This window comes from Equus caballus, chromosome 4 (assembly GCF_041296265.1).
Source record: "Equus caballus isolate H_3958 breed thoroughbred chromosome 4, TB-T2T, whole genome shotgun sequence".
Taxonomy (NCBI): Eukaryota; Metazoa; Chordata; class Mammalia; order Perissodactyla; family Equidae; genus Equus; species Equus caballus.
In genome coordinates this window covers 102,265,340-102,284,349 of record NC_091687.1, presented here as the reverse complement: position 1 = coordinate 102,284,349, position 19,010 = coordinate 102,265,340, and the positions used below count along the sequence as shown (strand labels likewise).

Sequence of the window (19,010 nt, the reverse complement as noted above, 5' to 3'; positions counted from 1 at the left end):
AAACTGAGATATTCTCCTGGGCACTCTTACTGGTAAATTCAATTTAAATCAGACTTAATCTCCATTGGAACTACCTATTTGGTTGCCAATCAGCTTGACCAGAACATGAACATTCCTACAGGGCAGGAGTCAAAACAAGATTGAAGACATAGACAGGAATGAGATTGTATAATGGAAGAACAGAGTTCTATTCCATTTTCAGATCCAAAATGTCTGGAAGGACCTGCAGTGCCATGCGTTACCAGAGGAACAAACACCTTTGCTATTAGATAGTCATGGAACGGAGAGCAATGAGAACACTCAGATATCTCCTTCAGTCCATGCAAATGCACCTCTGATGCCTAAATAGTATCTACTTTAATCCAATCGTTCTCCATCTTCTCTCCTTCCTTCACATTCCTTAAGCCTTTTCTACCATTGTCCTTGACCCTAGAACTCCAGGCTCCATCTTGAAGGAGTTACAAAGGGGCTCTGCTACGGATCCATTCAATGAATCACTGGATAGAATGAGATCTTCTGACTTAAGGGTAGAGCATCTGTAAGATGTAAGATCTTTATTGACTGGCTTTCACAGCATAAATCAACTACATTATTCTACTAAAAATCTTTGCATATTTATTCCAAAGGTGCTCCTCACTTCAGGAATGAGTTGGAGGCAGGAAAGAAGTGAAAGTAAACTTTGTCTGCCACACCATACCCTGTGAAATAAAGTAAGATATATTAGAGACCAGAATCTTATTGTTCTTCTCTGGCTGCTTCTATATAGTTCAGCTCTTGCTGTTTAAAAACAAATCATGTGGGCCCGGGAGAGCTCAGTCATGTTCTTCCTTTTAGTAGCAGAGCCAGGTATTGACCAAGAAAAATCTGGGAATAAAGTTAATTCCGGAATGCTATTGCCCTCAGTGGAAGAGCAAGAGCTTGGACATTCTAAGAGCTAGATTACTGCTGACTATTGAAGAGTCACCACCATTCCTTCTTGTCTGGGAACAACAGCTCAACAGATAAGAAATGGAAAGTCAGGTAGGAATACGGTAGAGGGCCCAGTTCACAAAAGGCACAGAGCTCACTCTTTGAGGCAAATGACCCCCATAGAAGAACTTCAAGCTTCAACAATGAGGACAATAGTGGAGTAAATTGAAAAGTTATTTCATTTTAAAATGAGTGGTTTTCTACAGGTACTGAAGGGAAACAAGATATTTCAAAGCTTGAAGATTAGATCTACAGAGGCCATGAACGGAAAATACCTGTGTAGGTTTTTGTTTTCGTTTTCACTCCTGTAGATACAAAATGCACTCATCTTTCACCTCACTAGGGTCACCTGATTTATTTCCTGGATTTTGTGCCTTATGAGAACCCATTACTCAGGTTCAGGCCAGCACTTCCATGTAATGAATGACTGGAGCTTTTTTTCTTTTAAAGCCATTTTTTCAGTGCTCTGTCTACATTCCCAGGAACATAATAATTCAGATTAAGGATAATAAGAATTAGCAGATAGAAAAGAACAGAGTCACTAAATCATTACGTCAAACTCTGGGTCTTTGCTTTTCTATCCAACAGTCTGTAGAATTCTCTTCCCAAATTCCCAGTCTGTCCAACTGATAAATGCTGCTCGTCGTTCAAAACTCAGCTAACCTGAGTGAAGTCCTGCCCATCTGCCAGCCCTCACTCATGTTAAATTAACAAGACCCCTTTTTCTGTCTTCTGTATGCAGGACAAGCCCTTAATCACAGTATGTATTGTTTGAGGCTTTTTGATTGCAGTGTCAGAAAACAACTCCAGCAAATTTTAAAGGGTAATTAGAAAATAGAAAGAGCATGAACATAGCCATCTTCAGAATAGAACTTGAACTGAAAAAAACATTTTGGAGTGTCTTTCTCATCTTGGCTTCATTTTCATTTTTGTTTGATTATTTTTTATCTCTGCAGACCAGTCTTATCTTTTTCTCTGCCCACATACTGCAATCTGACTGCCACACAGTTCTAGTGGCTACTTTTACAGTCCAGCCACATGCAGAGATTCACTGACATTTAGAGTTCAATGCCACATAGAAGGAAAATGATTAAACCAGATAGTATTAGGTGAACCCCAGGAGCAAGCGATCATAGCTCAACAGCAAAGTCACCTGAGTGCCAGTGCCCAAACCCTGTGGATAAAGGAAACTTTTCAGACAAATGGGTAACATTTTAAGCAGGAAAGACACCCCAAAATTGTTTACTCTGGTCTGTAATATCTTCTTGAACTTATTTACCTAACTAACCTAAATAGAACAGAAGTTCTTTGAGAGCTGGTACCACCTTTTATCATTAATTTTTCAGCATAGAATGCTCAGTTTGTGCCACACAATATGAGCCTAATGTTGTTTTTTAAACAAATCCCTTTTTATTAACATTTTGAATGAAATGTTCATCAGAGTGCAAGTGGATAGTCATTTTATTTTCTCAGTCTTAAGAAACGAGTCTAAATCATAACCTTACGTGGAATATTTGTGGGAGATGGGGCAAGACAGTATACATTAGTGCCCACATGAAAGCATCTTTGACCATGTATTGGGACAGCACAGTGAAGCGATTTGTTTTAAATGGGCTTTGGATTCAAGCAAACCGGGGTTTGAATAGCAACTCTGCCACTTTCTATTTATATGACGTGGGCTCAGTTATTTAACTTCTAAACCTCAATTTTCTCATCTATAAAATAAAGATGATAATAACGTTCCATAAGTATATTTTAATGTTGAAATGAAATACTGTATGTAAAGTGCTTTACAAATAAGTAAACAATCAGATGGGGAGGGGAGTCCCTCTTTTTACCTCCAGTATAGCTTTCCTAAGTAAAATTGCCCACTGTGATGCTATGAAATGCTTAGAAAGAAAAGATAGTGAGACAGAAGAAATAAATCAAACCAAGGATTCTATTAAAACTCATTATTGAAGTATTGAGAAATTAAAGAGCAATAAGGAGATTACTGAAGTTGAAAAAAGTTTAAGCATAAAGAATTTAAACACAACATGACGACACTACAAAGCAGAGGGTTTAACTTACTCACTTAAAAGGAGGTATGTGACATTTATAGAATGGAAGTTCACAAAAATACATAACAGCTAGCGGTGGAGCTGGGTTTCCTAATGACCAGTTAAATGTTCTTTCTAAGAATAAGGACGTGAACTGAACCTATAGAGGATGACTGACAGCTGGTTCATCCTATTAAAATATATTACCAAAAGTCAGGGTTCATTGGCTGACTCAACCTAATACCCACCATTCTTAATTTTCTCAACTGAACTGATTTCACTTTGCACTATACTTCAGTCATCCATTCCATTGGCTACACAGTTGACCTTGCCGTCACTCAGAACAGCTCTGAAGCCTTTAATCCTTTGCCCAACTCAACGATCACAACTTCCAATCCCTATAGAGCTCTAATTCCCTTATCTCCACTTCACATGTTCTTAGAGTCATTGACATCTCCAGTTCTCTAATTCCTTCCATTTTTTTCCTCAATCAGCATATTTCCAATGTTTTGCCTTCTTTCTCTTTTTGCCTAGGTTCCATGAAGCTCCGTAGGATTAATGTTTGCCGATAATCTCAAATCCCTGTAACTGAGTCCTTCCACAATACTAAAAACAACACAAAAATAGAAACTCAGTAATATTTCTTCTTTATCCCCAATACTGGATGCTGAGTTTTGCTGGATAAAAACTCAAAACTAGGCAAATTAGTTCCACTCTAAATGTGTGGATGATAGCCTCAACTGGCCCCTCCATGTTTCCTTACAACAATTATTTCAAAGTCTCACACTCAACTCTCTTTTTTCCATCCTCAGAGAAGCATCAAGCTTCCTGTATAACAGAGAAATAGAGGCCATCAGGCTACAAACATCTCAATTTCCTGCCCTTTTGTTTCTCTCCCACCCACACCTTCTTCTCTCCCTCTCACAAGATGAAGTATTTTCTCATCTGCTCAAGGATAATTACCCCAACTATACTTTGCATCACATCTCTTCTGACTCTTTGAAAGCCCCAGACCATCACATTTTCCTTCAACTCCAAAAAGAAAATGTGTAATATATAAGCATAGCCAATACATCTCATCTTAGAAATGAGATTATAGGGGCCAGTCCTTGGAATAGTGGTTAAATTCGGTATATTCCACTTTGGCGGCCCAGGTTCAAGGCCTGGATCCTGAGTGTGGACCTACACCACTCAATAGCCATGCTGTGGTGGTGACACACATACAAAATAGAGGAGGACTGGCACAGGTGTTATCTCAGAGCTAATCTTCCTTAGCAAAAAAAAAAAAGAAAAGAAATGAGATTATAGTTTCTTTAAAATCCTCCCTTAGAACCTTGTTAATTCCATGTAATAGAATACCATTTGGCCATAAAGAGGAATGAAGTACTAATCCATGCCTCAACATAGATGAACCTTGAAAACATTATGCCAAGTGAAAGAAGCCAGATACAAAAGGCCATATATTATATGATTTCATTTATACGAAATTTCAAGAATAGGCAAATCCATAGACACAGAAAGTGATTGCCAGGGGCGGGAGGTGGGGAAGAATGAGAGGTGACTGCTAATGGGCATGAATTTTCTTTTGGGGGTGATAATGTTCTAGAGTTCATAACTTTGTGAATATACTAAAAGTGACAATGATATACTTTAAAAGTATGAATTTTACAGTATGTGAATTATGTCTCAATAAAGCTTTTATTTAAAAAAAGAGTCAATAGAACTGCTAATACGTGTATCTTCTGACCAGCAAAGTAAATGGAACATCATTGTTTCCATCTTTAAGGGATAGATCCTTGACCAAATTACCGCTCCCTAGAGAGTCCAGTCATAATAATGAACTTGCAGTAGAAAATATGACTACAATGAATCACTCAATAACTGCCTAATGAAAAATGAATCCAAGTAATAACAGATAATCAATAAAATGTAAAAAAACATCAAAACCATTTCATTTTATATTTCAAAACTAAAATAGCTACACCATATGTTAATTAAGCTTTGGGGAAAGATTATCATCAGTCACCTACATAATTTTTCCTAGAAAAAAATTAAAGTGATTATTTTAAACATAATACAGTTTTAAATGATAGTTTCCAAATAAGGTGAAATGTCTAATAAAGTCCTCGGGATATTACATTGGACTTTATGTAACCTAACAATTTTTTTATGAACCTAAATAAAAAGATAAAGTTTCTGGATGATGAACATGATAATTAACTCAAAGAAATGAACTCGTGTTTTATTAGCATTCATTTGCATATTTATTCATTTGCGAAACCTTTGAATGCCACTATACAGCAGGAAACTGTACTGGGTTGTGTTCATTGCTAGTGATGTTTCTACAGTGCGTTATTGCTTCAAGAAAAAAAAAATAACGGAGCACTCATTTATGCCTCTTCCACACGCAGAATTTCATAACTAATGGAGATAGACTGCCCTTTGTTCTTTTTGATTTAGAAGATAAGGACCACGTGTCAATAAAATGGACCTGAAAACTTCAAGGAATATGAGGCTGAGTCCAAATGAATCCATTTGCCCTAACAGAGAACTGTAATGGAAAAACTGTTTTATATTTTACTCAAGTCCAAATATCTTGAAAAAGATTTTTTTTTTTTTGAGTTGCAGTATTCTCAATTCTGCCAGTAGGTTAAAATGAAGAGCTACCTTTTGATCAGCAAAGCTCATGAAGTATTCATTCGTATAACCTCCCTGTTCAACACTCGTCCCTTTTCCATATCTGTTCATTTGTTCAACATGGGATTTAAAACAGAGTTCTTTTTAGTTTACAACATCTTCCCCTCCCTCAAGTCTTTTTTCAAACTATAACTCTCAGCTCTCTTTCTTAGGCAAAGATTACATTTTCTTTTTCTCTCAGTCATTGATAGAATAGCAGAGTCCCTTAACCCAAGCTGATCAAATGTTCTTTTTTTCTGCGCTGAAGGTATGTTTTCCTCTGGGGTTTCTGTAACCAGGCTAGAGCCCACAAAGCAGGTGATACTGTGAGGAAGAAAGGAGATTCATTTGGCCATCAAATGTTGAATCTGTACCCAAAATTCCACTTACGGTTTTTGCCTGTATAGAAACTATATTTTAATCCACATAAAATAGTCATGTACTCATTGACTCAACAACAAAATTTTAAAAAATGATTTGTATATTAGAAAGTGAATACGTTTATTTGTGATGAGAAAAGTCTCTGTCCACTAATCTCAGATCAGTCATCTTCATTCAGCCCTATCTCTTTGCCTAGAAGGGAGAGAAAATATTTTAAAAACAAAGCTAACCAGTGAATAAAAACACAGGGAAAATAAGGAAGATTATTTTAACTCAGTTTTCTGATCATAAAAGTGATACTAGGCTTCTGAGCAAGATAGAATAATAGGGATCAGATTTACCCTTCTTTCCTGCATAATTCCTGCATATCTGTCAAAGCTCTGGTGGGGCATAACCTCCCCAAAGCCTTCTTAGTGAACTCTCTTCTTCTGCCCATATCTAAGTGTTTATGTTTATTTTACCATGTTATAAATCTCCATGCCCTGCCTTTCTCTAACTAGGGATGAGGTCTCTGAAGGTAAAGACTCTATCTATCATTTACGTACCTTCAAATACTGACTTGTAGGTGGCTCTCAATAAATATTAAATAGAGGGAGAGAGGAAGGAAAGAAGGAAGGAAACTACGTATGTACCATAATGCTAAAAAAACATTCATACTCAACAATTACAATTTTTCTAGGTTCTATCATAATTTTTCCTTTTCTTTTTTACCCTTCCATAGCTCTAAAAATTATTAACTTTTCTAATAATGGCCTCCATTTAGGCTAATTCTCACTGACATTTAGGGAAGCGCATTAATCAAGAAATTGTCTTTAAATCTCAGTGTAGAATGGGTTGCTTCTGGAAAGATTCCCTGAGAATGCTGATATAATTTTTATACCTGGATTTTTTTTTAATCCTACTGCAAATAAAAATCTCCCTTGGATTTTTCATTTTTACTCACTTCCTCTTAGTAAGTCTGTCATCATGTATGATAGATTCCCATTTCCAAATTACTGTTGCACATTCAAGCCACATCTCCTTTATGTCAAAAAAAACCTCCTCTTACTTTCAAAACATTATTTTTCTAAACTTTGCAGAAATATTTTTGCATTTGAAAAATAGCATTGAGATAAAGGAGTTCATACTAAAATAAATTCCAGAAAAATTGAATGGTTAAACATGAAAATTAAAATTCTAAATCACTAGAAGATAAATTTAATATTTATCTAATATTTTAAAAGATAACTTTCTTAGCTTTGAAGGTAAATGATTGAATACAAAAATATTTAGCATTTAGACAAAAAATCAAAATAAAAAGACAACTTCTTGAGAAAATTTTTATAAATATATCAGATATTTTAATACACACTGCATCAAAATGTAAATAAAAGTATTTAAATCCAAAAAGTTGATTTGATAAAAATTTTAAAACAATAATTACCAAAAAAAATACGTAAAATCAGTGAGTCTACATATAAAAAGTATATATATGAACCAAAACTCATATAAGGCAGGGACAGGTGAAAATTAGCATAACACTTTAGGAGGTAATCTGGAAAGAGTTATTAAAATGGCTATAACCCTTGATCAAATATTTACATTTCTTGATATTCTAAATACATTATCCAAAAGTTAAAAACAAACCACATGCATAAAAACATTCAAAATAACACAACAGAATGCACTATTATTGTATACAATTATTTACAATAGTATAAAGTATAAAGGACCAGAATATCTAAAATAAATTTTTTGTTAAATAGTGTAAATCATAAAACATGGAGTTGTTAAAGTTAAAAAGATAAAAACTCTTTAGCAAAGTGGAAAATGTTTATAATATAATGTTAATTGAAAAAGTGAGATATGACAAGTTCTACAGAATGATTATGTCTATATTGAAATTATGTGTGACCATGGGCAAGATCTACAAGGGAACATGGGAAATCTAAACATTTGATTTCTTGGAACAGCATAGTCATAAATTATTTTTTTTAATTGACATTGATTTAGAGTCTTGGTTTCACAATATAATTTATGCAATAAACATTTTAATGAAATAACAGAAAGCTAAACTTAAAGGATTCTTACTTGATAAGAGTCTTGAAGCCAGGCTAGATGGTGAATATGGCTAGAGTTGCCAGATTTAGCAAAATCTGTAAAAGTACAAGACTCCCAGTTAAAGTTGAGTTTTAGATAAACAATGAATATATTTTGTTTGTTAAAAATTTCTTATTTTGGTTGATTTTTATAACTGTTGGAAAATATTTTACCCCAAAGAGAAATGAACTCTTTCTCTACTTTTTTACTATAAATATTTTTCTCTAAATATTTGGAACATGATTTTACTACAAAAGCATTTGTTGTTTATCTGAGATTCAAATTTACCTGAGTGTTTTGGATTTTATCTGGAAGCCCAACCTGTGCCACTTAGGAGCCCATACCCACCCCAGTCATTAGCCATAAATATTAAACCCTTATGCTCCAGTATGAGAAGTGGGGTGGGGCAGGGCACAAGTGAAACAATCATTGGAAGAAGCAACCTTGGCTCTTACCAAATATAAAAATGTTCAGTTTTATTGCCGTAATACATCCTCTGGGAAATCTTGATTTTATCCAGGAGGGTCAAGAATAAGAACAGATCCTGAAACAAAATAGAGATAAGAAAGATGAGTGCGATCACTGTATAAAACAGGGACTATTATTTTCCCAAATTTTCAAGCCCAGGTCAACTGTCCGAAACTAGTCTGCAGAATGCATTCTGATTAAGCCCCAGTAACAGTCTCTTGTATTACACAGTTTACTCTATCTTCAAAACAGCCCCACTAAATAAAGCAGTTGGAGAAGATCCAGAATGGTTCAGGAACCACTGTCACTGATGGATCTAATTGATTCTTGCCAGATTGTTTACTTTCATCAACAATATGTTCATGGTCATCTATAGCTGGATAAAGAATGTTGCCTAAAGGGCAATGCATAATTCTTTCCAGATTATAGCTTTATTAGCTAATGAGATGTTTCATTGAAATTTTATATCCATTTCCTTCCTGATATATTACAAATCTCAGCATCTTTAGTCAGAGTTATAAATGGCCCAGGCAAAAGGATTGGTTACAGCAAGGATTCTGAAGCAATAATCAGCTTGCAGTGTTGAAAGCCTGGGAAGAATGCTAGCGCGACTGGAGCTTAGTGAACAAGAAGAAGAATAACAGAAGATGAGTGCAGAGAGGTAGACAGGGGCTGAAACCCTGGACAGTGTTTGAATCCCATTTGAAATGCCATAGGCAGCCCCTAGGGGGATGCAGAGGAGGAATTGATATAATCCTATTTGGGACAGGTGCCATGGTTTTATTTTCATTAATTAGGAGTGATTCTAACAGACTCTTTTGTAATTATTGCTGTGAATAAGAGCTGCAGATCAACTATTCTAAAAATGAAATCATGTTTTTTGGCAGATGTCCCTCAACATTCAACTAGCTTGTATTTAACAGTCCTATGCAGTATTTTAACTCAGTTTCAGAAATAGGCCAACATTCTGCAGATAATATGTTGCTGAGCCCAAACCATGGTCATTTGTCCCCTTAACTACTACAATAGTCTCTTAAATTAATTGGTGCTCCTATTTCTACTTTTGACCTCCTCCGATCCAGCCAACACTCAGGAGTCAGTATAATTTTTATAATAGCAATCAATCAAATCATGTAATTTCTCTGCTTAAAACATTCCAACATGGACTTTGGGTTTCTTTTCAGGATGTGAATACCTGGAAAGAGCATCACTCTCATGCATATAACACAAAAATGCTAAGCAAACTTCAAGTTCATGATTTTGAACCCTTCAGATGTGGAAGGAAAGGCATAGCTATTACTAGGCGTAAAACCTATTTATCTCAGTCTCTATGGTCCTATACAAAATATCCAGCTTTCAACCAAAATTATGAGGCATATAAAAAGGCAACAGGGAGCAACATATTGCCAAAAGACAGAGCAATCAATACAACCATACCCAGATACGACACAGATGCTGGAACTATCTGACAGGGAATTTAAAATAACTATGACTAATACATTAATATCTCCAAAATACTTTCATTAAATGAAGATCAGATGGGAAATGTCACCAGAGAGTGAACTGAAGGAAGGAAGGAAAGAAAGGAGGGAAGGAGGAAGGGTGTGAGAGAGAGAGAAAGAAAGAAGAAAAAATGCTGGAAGTGAAAAACAGTAACAGCAATGAAGAATGCCTTTGTAGACAAGATATAATTGAAAGTAAAATCAATAAACTTGAAGACAAGTCAATGAAAGTCTTTAAAACTTAAAAATCTCTCAAAACTCAACAATAAGAAGACAAACAATCCAATAAAAAATGTGCCAAAAATTTGGACATTTCCCCAAAGAAGATCTCTTGATGGCAAATAAGCATATAAAAAGATGCTCGATATTGTTAACATAAGTTAAAACCACAATGCGGATACCACCAACCACTTTTTAGAGTGGCTAATTTTTATTTTAATTGGAAATGCCATGTACTTGGAAGGATGAAGAGCAACTGTAACTTTCATACATTGCTGGTGGGAATGCAAAATGCTACATCTACTTTGGAAAATAGTTTGACCTTTTCTTAAAAGTTAAACATATACTTACCATATGACCCAGCAATCCCATTTCTAGATATTTACCTAGAAATGAAAACTATGTTCATACAAATACCTTTACCTGAATATTCATAGTTTTTAAACTCCAAAAACTGGAGATAACTCACATATTCTTCAAATGGTAAACTGATAAACTCCAGCATCCATTCAAGCAACATTACTCAGCAATCAAAAGGAATGGACTAGATTCCCTCAACATGGATGAATTTCAAATGCATTATGCCAAGTAAAAGAAGCCGTATTCCAAAGGCTTCATATTGTATGACTCCATTTATATGGTATTCTGGAAAAGGCAAAACTATAGGTGGGGAAACATCAGTGGTTACCAGAGGGAAAGAGAAGGAAGAAGTTGACTGCACATGGGCAGTGTGAGCTATTTGGGGGATGAGGAAAGTGTTCTGTTTCATGACTATGGTGATCAATACATGACTTCATTCACTTGCCAAAATCCACAGGACTGTACACAGAAAGAGTATATTTTGCAGTACCTATTTTTTTTTAAAAAAAACTTTCCAGTGGCCTCTATAACACTTAAGATAAAATTTAAGTTCATTTCCATGTCTTATAAGACTTTGCATGATATTTCTTCTGCTTCTGTGTCCAAGCTCATCTCATTACTCACTGAGTATAGCCACACAGTTCTTAGTACACCACATTCTCTCCCATTTCATGCTGCTGCACTTGCCATCAAATTCCGGGAGCTTCTTTTTTCCCAGGTCTTTATTTGGTTGGTTTCTTCTTCTAATTCACATCTCAGCTTTAACGTCAGCTCTTGGAGATCCATTCTTAACCTCCAATCCAAAGCAGATTTCTCCCTCAGTTCTCCTTCCCTCTACCATATTACCTTGCTTAGTTACTTCACACAATTATCAGAATCTGAAACTAACTCTGTTTGCTTATTTATGTTTTTCCTTATTTGTTAATTTACCCCCACCTCTAGGATACAAGCTCCATGGAGACAGGGATTATTTGTCTTTTTCACAAATAGAAAAGTCCCTGCAATGAACCAGGCACTTGGTAAGTATTTGTTAAATGAATGACTAAATTTGAAAACTTTTACATTAAACCTTCTGAATCAGTTCCTCCAAAGGTCTCCCAGGCTACACTAGACTTTTATAAAAAGGAAGAAAAAGAATTGGCTTATATGTAACTACAGTATTTCTGGAATAAGGTGGGTTATTAATTAACTCATCAAATGATTTTTAAAAGAGACTATTGAGCAAGATCAAAAATCTCTACAGTAGCCTCAAGGCACAGGGTTCTGTTATAGTTTTGTCTGAACATGGATTCATTCATTATTGGACTGTGGGAGTGGCTGCTTGAGAACAAATACACTCAGATAGAGATTACTTCTTTCTGAAGAAAATAATACTATAAATCTCATCGTGAAAAACATGAGAGCTGAAACTATTTTGTTTTCCCAATCTTGGTATTTCAGATGTTTACCACAGACTCTTGCACATGGTCATAACATAATACATGTTTGATGCATGCATTAAACAATTAATTAACATAGTTCCTCTATAGACAATCCCAATGTACAAATATCCAGCATGTTATAAAGAAACCACATTAGAAGAAATGGGTTCTACTGCCGGCTCTGCCACTAATTAGTGATGTGACCTTAACCTTTCTAATCCCCAATTTCTGTAGAATGAGGGAGCTGGGTTAGATGACTTCTCATGTCCTTTCCTCTCCTCTCAGGGTTTTTTCCTATTTTGTGTTCAGAAATTCACTATAAGACAGTTTTTAGAACTAGAACGGTTTTTTCCTGGAGAGTCAATGTTTTCAATTGAAGCAAAATCTCTCAATTTCCCCCAAGAAAACCTGGTTTATCCTGAATTTAATGTATTCAAACAAACCAAAATGTCTATGTCGGTGTGTACGTGTTGGGGTGTGTGTGTGAAAAACCAAGCACTACAACTCTGAAATTGAATAAAACTGAAAAATAATAGAATTGAATATAGCTTATCTAATCAAACATAGTTTATCCTGAAAGCAGCTCCTCGAGGCAAAGTAATTTTAATTAGTGGAGAATGAGCTGGTAGATGGAAACCATTTTAGGAATTCTTAAAATGTTCTGAACATTTTCAAGACCTTTTATATCCTGATGACACTCTTTTGCTTATAACCATTATTACATCTAACATTTCAAAATGTATGACTTTTCTTTTTCTTGTTATAATGTAGCTCTCTGTCATAATTTTTACGTTCAACAATCGTGTTAAGTTATTCTCTGACCTTCTCAACTGAAAAGAAAGATAAAGGTGATTCTAGATTTTCCTGAGGCCTGAAGCAGAGTGTAAAGGAGGCAGGGAAGTAGGGGATTAAAGACAACAGTCACAGTGTGTTGGTGGGATGAGAAAGTAGCTGTTACACGTGGAATTAACTAAGCTTTGGGCTATAAAAGGAAAAGCAATGGAATCGGTGGGATTCGTGAGGACAAAGAAAATAGAAAGTAGGATGGAGATACTGAGTCCAATCATTCACCACCCCAGTCTCCGTTAGTCCAAGATGCCATGGGTGGTTTCTGAAGGAACCAGAAGGGAAGAGAGAGTTGCTTCAAGGCAGACGATTGGAAACAATTTTCCCTTTCACATTCTTTAAGCATTTCTACTGGCTCACTACAAAACTGGACTTCCCTTCTCCCTGAGCTGTTATTTTGGTCTATTTACCACCTCATGAAATCGTAATAGTGCTATCTATTATTTACTTTGATATCATACATGGGCAACTTCCAGAATCACATAGCATTTTTGTTAACATTTGAAAACTTTAAATTTTTGAGTTATCTCGCTGTAAGTGGACAGTATCTATTTATATCATATAATTATGGCTATACAACTGGAAGGCTACTATAAATTCTGGAGAAAAAAAGCCCTAAATAGTCTAAATGACAACCTCTTTGTTGACAAAGTAGCTTCTGATGATATAGAAATAAAAGCCATAATCCAAATATCACAGACTTTGATTGGAAATATATTCCACATGAAAAATATATGAAAATAAAAACAGTTCTACAGGTTCTAGTAAAAACCACAAGGAATCTAAATTTTGTCAGCTTAATCCCTCTTTGGTGAGTGGGTCTCATGTGATGTCCCTCAAAGTGTGTTCCACGGATCACTTTCATCCAGATCAGCCGGGCGCTTGTTACAAGGCAGCTTCCTGAAATCCACCCTCGGCTGGTGAATCAGAATCTTTGAAAATGAGCCTGATGTTCTGAATTTCATCAAGCTTTCTACATTGCATTGATGTTTGCTCAAATCTCAGCATCTCTAGTTTAATGCGGGATCCTGTGGTGTCAGAGCAGGCACCACGCCAGCACTCGGCATAGAGGAGTTTACCAACCACAAAGTAAACTGTCCTTCCTGTCTCTCCTCAACCCCCCACAGTGCTTCCAGGCTTTGCTTGCCGATGACACAGATTAGATGCTGCCACGTCCTCAAAAGCCCAAAGGTTAATGAGGCATCTCATTCATATTTCATGATTGCTGTTTGCCCTTCTCTGCCTTTGGGACACACAATGGAAAAGTGCAATCAATAGAATAATATCAGAAGCACCAGACAATTAAAAGTTACCGGAAATAATCTACAGACTCCTACTGTATTCAAAGCAAATGCCCTGAATTAATAAATTATCAACAGAGATCATTATTTCATCAGAATTTGTCAATGTGTGAAACAAAACAAAACGAATATACCAAACCCTAGGAATAAATAGCACCTACCAATTCGTTTTTTCAATATCCCATTCTCCACATGCCTGTTTTCATAATGTCTGCCCTGCTGCTTGTCGTTGAGGCCATCATTCTAATACTTTGTTTTTTGTGCTTACAGACTATTTACAGCTCTTTACTCTCAGGCTGATGTGCTCACACATGGGACCATGATGGAAAAGACAGGAGAAATTCAATGTGTCTGTGTTGAAAACTAATACTTCTGGCATTCACTTTCTAAACTCTCTAACTCTTTGCTACATTTTAAAGCATATTTATTGGGTAAGGTTCCTCCTAAAACTTTTTGGGAGAGGGGTTCTTTAGTAAGTATTTTTCTTTGCATTTCCTCTTCTCTGAAGACCTTTAGCTCTCCTTTCTTGCCCTTTGTTTTATATTTTAAAAGTTGATTTATAATAGTAATAGAAACCATTGAGTATCTATTATATTCCAGAAATTTTCTATGCATTATTTTTAAATCTTAAACAGGTATTTCCCCAAAATAGGTTATTTGTAGCTCAAGTCCTCTAAAATGTTCCTTTCAAAAAACAGGATTTAGCAATTAGATAATTCAGGTACTGCTTCAAACTCTTTCGTGATTTTCAGATTCCCAAAACATATTCACATATTAAATCATCCAAGGAAATCTAGAGTGAAAATAAGAAACTGCAAAACTCTTTACCCCAGAGTTCTTATATTAACTTGACCTTGGAACATTTTTTTTCAAGGTTTAAGTGAAATCACTTTGGAGAATGCTGCCTGAGACCAAATTAGAAAGCCATTTAATATTATTATTGTTATCGTTGTGATTATTACTCTTACTTTAAATACAGTAAAATTAAGACGATTCCTCCAAAGCCAAAAACCAATGGATGGCAGAGCTAAAATTCAAACAAATCTGACTCAAAAATCTACTTCGTTTCCATTACTTCCACTATGTTCTTTCTCTTTAATTTCCAAATCATTTCCAAAATTCTGTGAATTCAAAGAAACTTACATCTACAATGGATATTGTACACCCAAGGGAAAATCCTCATTTTTAAATTCTCCATAATGCCCGTAAGATAAAACAAATTAAAACATTTTTTTTGGTTGGATCTTGTTCATATAATAATGAATTGTAAGCCATTAACACACAACACTGTTTTGCTCTATAGTCAGTTTTTAACGTTAAATTTTAGGATAAAATTTCCGAAGTAACAATTTATCCCAAGCAATTTTTAAAGAGTTGGAGACATTGAGGCAGAAATTAGCAAGAAAGCATACCTCAGAGAAAAACCTTCACGAAGAAAAGAAGGAAGGTTGAGAGGAAGGGAGGGAGGGAGGAAAGAGAACAGGAAAATTAAATAATTAAATTCAGAATGAGTGAGAACAGAATTTGCTGCAGTTCATGAGATCTAAGGACACAGCACCTCCCATCCAGGAAACTGTCCTACAGCAATATTTGCAAGGGACGCCAAAATGACAAATACAAAAATGTTCATTACAGCATTGTTTATAAGAAAAAGTTGCAAACAACTTTGTCCAAAAATAAGGAAACGCTTAAATAAATTATGGCATAGAATATTGAGATAGGTTTATACAAACAGATAGGAAATAACCACAAGATATTTTTCTCCCTTTAAAAACAGTCACAGAATATAAGTAGCATAATCCCAAATTGTGAAGGAAGAAGATGGGAATGCCGAGGTGAAAGAGGTTAGGAAGGGGTACCTTGCTTTCACTCTTATATTTGCTATAGTTCATATGTAATAGCAATAAGCATGTAATCTCAGATTACTTTTCTTATTTAAAAATAAGTTTAAGAGATCAAGTAGAGAGCGTTGTGTAATACAGGCGGTGTACTTCAGTGTTTCCAGAGAACCTGAATTAAACTATAGCTCTGCATCCTGTTATCTGGCTAACTTTAATATTGTCCTAGATTTATCTTAGCCTTTGTTTTATCAACATAAAATAGGGATAATTTATACTTGTTTATCAGTATTCTAAGACTTAGAAGCGATATAGATAAAGGTACCCAATATATGGCATTTAATAATAGAAAATCTCTTTGAAGAATTAACGGTATATCGCATATTTTATTGTGTTGTTCAGTATCTTTTGTGTCATTTATCTGTTCCTAAATGCAAGTTCTTTTAAAAAAGATTTTGTGCTCATACTCTTAAATTTCTGTCTCGTCTGCCATGTTTACTTACCGCTATCTGGTAATATCTTAGAATGTTGCAGAGTGGCGAAATAAAGTAGAATTATGCAAATTTTAGAGCTGGAAAAGATCTTAGAATTTACCTGGTCCAATTTCCAATTTTACTACTAAGAGAACAATTGCTTGGCATGCTAACTAGTTCATTAAACTCATCAGATTCATAGTGTGTATCCCAAGGTGTCCTGTCTCATATACACTGTATACAATCCTTATACAATGCTGAGTTCTGTTCTCCTGGGAAATCTTCCACTTAACTCACACCATTGAGCTTCAGTTCCTGGCAAGAGGGTGATAATTTTAGAAGATGGAGTATTTGGAAGTGTACAAGTCTGAAGACTATCACTGCTTAAACTTTAAGAAGGAAGAGTTTGACGGGGGTAGGGAAAACATAAGAATACTGGTACAAGAGACAAACTTCATCTGTTTGGCTATTCTCTAAATTCATTTGTATCATGTCACTCAAAAATAATTTCTTACGTCTGCTTTGGTACATATGTGTGCTAGACTGCTATGCCGTCCCCAGAAATAAAGCTAAGGAAGGGTAAAGTGATGAAAAGACACACCCTCTTTGCATTCCTAGTAGCCACATTGATGGGAGATCATTGGAATACTATGAAATATTTTTCAGTAGTGGTATTTCAGTTACATTACTACCTTTTCAAGTTTTGTGCATTTCACGCAAATAAAAATGACTACTGAGGTAAATAAACTAACAAAGTAGGTTTTTCATATTTAAGGCCCAGAGGATTAACTCCCTATCAAGTGAATAGTTTTACTTTGGGCAAGAAGTACTATAGAAATAATAACCTAAAAGAGATTTTTTTTTCTATTATGAAATATTTTCAGTTGTACAAAATGGATAGTAAATAACACCATGAACTTGGTATACCAAAAAATAAAGAGAACATTCCAGACATAAATGGTGTACCTCTCTCCTTCCCAATGGTCATCATTACCCTGAATTGGCATTATTCATTCCTTTCATGTTTTCATAGTTTGACCGTAAAGTGTGTATCCTTAAACTATACAGTATTGTTTGCAAGTTTCCAATCTACAGGTACATTGTATCATTCTTTATGTAACTTTATACAATTTGCTTTTTTTTCACTTAAAGTTTTGTTTTTTAGATTTATACATATTGACACAGAGCTCTGGTTTATTCACTTTAACTGCTATTCGTATTATTAACTTGTAAAAATATGTGTTCTCCTATCGAAGGGTATTTATGTTATTTTCTGTTTAATTACAAACAACATGGTAAGGAATGTTCTCATATATTATCTCCTTCAACTCATGGGCATAGGGCATGTGCGTCTTCAGCCTTGCTAGATATTGCCAAATTATCCTTCAAGTTCATTTACCGATTTACACTCGTACCATATACGTAGAGATTTTCTACTGTGCTAACATCTTCACCAATACTACCTGGTAAGGCCTAACTTCATCATTTTAAAAGAGCTAGTTTTCCTTTTCTTTAAGTATTTATCATGCTAATGAATTTAGTTTGTTTTTTACAGTATATTTTGCAGATAATATCAGGTAAGAGTGATATGAAAAAGGAAATTGGACCTAATTAGGATAAAATAAAAAATATTAACGATTAAACTTTGAAAGATATCTAAATAAATATAAAAATATGAGGAAATATTAAGCATCCATTTTAAGGACTTTGACATACTTAGAATTATAAATGCTCTTTGCAGATTCAAACCAAAAGGACTCTCCGAGAAAAATCCCTTAATGCACGTGAGTGCTTTGTAAATACACACTTCTGTGACAATTACAGGTCTCTTATGATAGCACATAAAACGGACTAATTAAATATAGTGAAAGTAATTTATTCTTGTGCTTACTATTTAGAAAATATGCATTAGAATTTAATATTTTGGTATGTTTGGAGTTTTGTTCTAAAGATTTTTTGTTGCTAACTTTCAATAGCTTTTTAGGGGGCCCTTTAATTTCTCATTTTGATCTTTCCTTTTTTGGTCATAGTTACAAAACACTTCTAATGGTCTATGATCTAAAGAAGGTCAAGAATTGGTATTTCCTTTCACTGGACAATTAGAAGTCTATAACAGGGAACTTTCTATTGAATGCCAGACTTCATTCAAGATGTTTTCACTTGGGTTTTTCACAGACAGATATTGATTTCCTTCTCCAATGCAATATATCTTTTCATGTAATAATGCCTTAAGCAGAGCAGAGATTCAAGAAGAATTTGAATTTTTATCTGTTGAATACTTATTTTCAAAACTTTGACATACATTGTCTCCTTCCTTCATATCAATTGAGCAGGGCTAAATCATTTTCGCTCAGAATTATATTTTCATGTTGTAGGTTTAGAATTTCAAATAGGTAAAGGATTGTGTCAAACATCACAATAATTTAGAGGGAAAGGGA

At 34.9% G+C, this 19,010-nt stretch overlaps 2 long non-coding RNA genes across 2 annotated transcripts in view; one reads left to right on the top strand and one right to left on the bottom strand.

Annotated features, from left to right (window-relative positions):
* The window catches only part of LOC111773282 (uncharacterized), a 71,760-nt gene that overhangs the window by 15,293 nt on the left and 37,457 nt on the right, over positions 1-19,010 (bottom strand). The window contains exons 3-4 of the long non-coding RNA XR_011438016.1: positions 8,600-8,688; positions 8,136-8,200 (exon numbers count right to left, since the gene is read on the bottom strand). This is a non-coding gene — a long non-coding RNA (uncharacterized lncRNA). The remainder of the gene's footprint in view (positions 1-8,135; positions 8,201-8,599; positions 8,689-19,010) is intronic.
* On the top strand, positions 930-18,446 carry LOC111773281 (uncharacterized). The gene is made up of 4 exons (XR_002807652.2): positions 930-1,020; positions 11,636-11,712; positions 14,532-14,692; positions 18,314-18,446. It is a non-coding gene; the product is annotated as an uncharacterized lncRNA (long non-coding RNA).